We start from the raw sequence: 3,322 nt of genomic DNA, 5'->3' as shown, positions 1-3,322 counted from the left end.
AAAACCCCTTTCCATAGACTAATCAATGTGCAGGCAAGGGAGAAAACTAAAATGATTATGTTGATCTAGGGCTTTGAAAGGAAAAAGGTTGGCAAGCAGAAAGTTTTCAGGCCTCCTGGAAGTGTGGTCCATGTGAGAATACTTTGGAGAGATGGGTGGGATCTACAGCTTTGGTTGTACGTAACATTATCTGAGCACAGCTCCAGGGATAACACTGAGGAAGGAGCTGGTAGAGTGAGTATCAGGAAGCATTTCCTGGCAGTGAGGTCTGTGGGGTGGTGGAATGATCTCCCTGGAGAAATGGAGGAAGTCCTGTTGCTAGAGTCAATTAAAGGCTAGTCTAGACAAACCCTCCATTAGGATATTCTCCTAAGGAGCACCCTTGTAGACAGGGAGGGAAATGACATGAGGGATGGGAAAACGACCTCATCCATCTCTGTCACCTTCAAAATGCAGAGACTATGTTGGTGTTGGCTGCCACTCCACAGAGGATGCCAGTAAAGATATTAATCGTAGAGATGGTTTTGTGATACAGCTGAGAAGGAGACATAAGTATCAGTGACTCATAAGAATTGGCAAAAAGTCCTTCTGTTGTGTCTTCTGGTCACTATTTTTGTTGTAAGGTCTGTATAATAATCAGCTGAGCACATGGGAAAAGCTGTTTGGTCCATTAATAGTGCCCAATCAGGTAGTGTTTGGATTTCATCACCACAAAAGATAACAAAAGGAAAAAAGATTAAATTGCAGCACACCCAAAAACGTCAGAGCATCGTCCACTGGAGACAGTCATCTTGGCTCCATCCACAGCTGCATTCCTCTAGAACTAATCCTGTAGCATAATCAATAAAAGGAGCTCAAGTCCATTTGAGTAATGGCAAAGGGCTTTATTTTATCTCTCTTGAGAGACCTTGGCCCCGTGCTCTGTGGCAGCTGCTTGGTGGCCCTTGCTGCCACAAAGCTGCCACCCCGGTGGGAGTGCTGCTGCCTGGGACACCCAGGAGCAGAACGTTGGCAGAGCAGGAGGGCTCTGAGGACATCTCTGCCCTTTCCATCCTGGTGTCTGGCAGATGGGACACAATCAAGGACCCCGTCTGCCTGCTTGGCTATGAGCTCCCTGTTGCCTTTGTGGGCACCATAAATGTGATCAGATTTAGGGGCTGCTCCAATTTAGACAGCACTGGCACCTCCAAGACAGCTGGAAAACAAGAGTGGCTTTAAAACACCACAGAGATGCACCAAATAAGTGCTTAGCTCAAAAACTGGCCTTATGCCTCATTCAGACTGACAAGGGTCTGTCAAAATCTACCTGTGCAGCAGAACAGGGAGGAGATAATGATGGTTTTTACCTTCCTAAGGTAGGAATTATTCTCATCCTGTGCAATAAAAGCTTAATGGTGTACATGCAAGGCATAGCTGTACAATTCATCCCACAGTCAGAATGTTATCCTGAAAATTACGTTTTACTTAACAAAGCACACAGCAATTCTCCTCTTGTCCAACAGATAGAAGTCCTGAAAAAACAGGTAGGGAAGGCAGGCTGGGAGTAATTTCCTGCCTCTCACAAAACATAAATTGCTTTTGACTATTTGTTTGTTTGGTTTTAGGCATTCATTTATTTATTTATTTTAAAGTGAGTTTCCAAGGTCATTAAAAATGAATGTAGGCCTTTAAATTTCTAAATACCAGAGGAGCTCCCATTAGCTTCCATCCCCCTGCCAGTGTCTTTTTCGGGAGTACTGAAGGCACAGATGCGGAGGAAATGCGCGCGGTCGGTGGATAACGCCTGACTGGCCTCTGACCCTGGGGTTAAACTGCTGTCTGGGCTGTGAGGGCCAGCATCCCCCTTTCCCAGGGATGGAAAGCTGCCAGCCAGCTGTCAGCGTGCCAGGGCATTGCATCCAGCATGGGGACATGACTGTATGATCTCTTTTTAATGTCCCTTCTTTTCATGCCCCTCTGCGTTCGCGGGGACGGAGGGGATTTTGTGAGCCTCCCATCAGTTGTGTTTTCATAGCTGCCAACTAAATCTGATTAGTTTGTCTGCATTCCCAGGAAGGTAAATCTGCTCTTTATCGCTGGGTCTATCAAATCCTGGCTATTTCGACTGATGCTTGTTAAGGCATATTATTATTTATTTTCCTTATTGTGCAATGGCCACAAGGATTTTTACAGTCTGTTGAATTATAGGTAAACGGATGGTTTATCAAGCTAATACAATGAGACTGGCAAGGCAGAGCCAGGCTCTCTGAGCCTCTGGTGCAATAAGGGAAGGGACAGAATGACAGAGATTCATGTAGCTTTGATTTGGTCCTGATGGCACTAAGGAGAGAAGAGTGATTGTTGTTGTTGGAGCTGGGCAAGTCACCAAAGTGGTTTTTGAGGGGTGTCTGACTGCCCTGCTTGCTGCAGTCCCCTATGCCCTGCTGCTGCAGGACAGCTTCTGCCTGAAATCTGTAACCAGAACATGCCCTTCGCAGAGCCTGGGTGTGCTACAGCTTCCTTAACACCACCTTGAGGCAGCTTGGGTTGGGTACCAGGGAATGAGGGACAATTTCCTCACAGCCCATGATCACAAAGACGTTGGCTGCTGCTCTGGTGACTTGGCTCCTTTCTGTTCCTCCCTGGCCCAGCAGTGTTTGTGCTTGCAATGATTCTGTGAGTTTAGAGATGGGAAATTGAGTTTAACTGACTTGCTCCAAGACATACACCAAGACCGTACAGAGCAAAGGACTGAACTGAGGAAATTCAGATCCTGAGATAACCCCTGCCTATCCCCACACCGTTCTTGTTCTTCCAACCCAAGATGGAAAAGAGAGGTCACAACCAGACATGCTGTAAAGCATGGCAAACAAGCAAGAGTAGACAGGGGACAGAAGAGCTTCCAAACAGGATCTTCCTAAAATAAATTTTGCAGTTCAGGTGCAGAAAAGACACATCACTTCCCTCTAAATTAATTTATGCTCAGCTGCTGCCTACCCCAGATGTGCTTGCATCTTTGGTGGGTGAAATGACTCTTGGGAGGACACAATCTGGACAGTTTTATGAGAGCTGCTTTTCCTGCACTTGGAGCTTCCCAAGCTTTGAGTCAGAACCAGCTCTCAGTGGGAAGCAACAGGGCCTTTGAGGAATACACATGAACAGAAAGTTACTGATGCTCATCAGTCACTTGGGCAGGATATTTTTCTCTCAGTGTAGAAGCTCCTAATGCTTGCTTTTATCTTCTAAAAAATATTTAGAAAGTGGGTTTATATGTATATGTATGTATGTATATATACACATCGATATATTCCCATTGTTGCCATGAATTAATGTTTATGAAGAA

The sequence above is a fragment of the Prinia subflava genome, chromosome 15 (genome assembly GCF_021018805.1).
Source record: "Prinia subflava isolate CZ2003 ecotype Zambia chromosome 15, Cam_Psub_1.2, whole genome shotgun sequence".
Classification (NCBI taxonomy): domain Eukaryota; kingdom Metazoa; phylum Chordata; class Aves; order Passeriformes; family Cisticolidae; genus Prinia; species Prinia subflava.
This window is presented reverse-complemented; position numbering follows the sequence as displayed.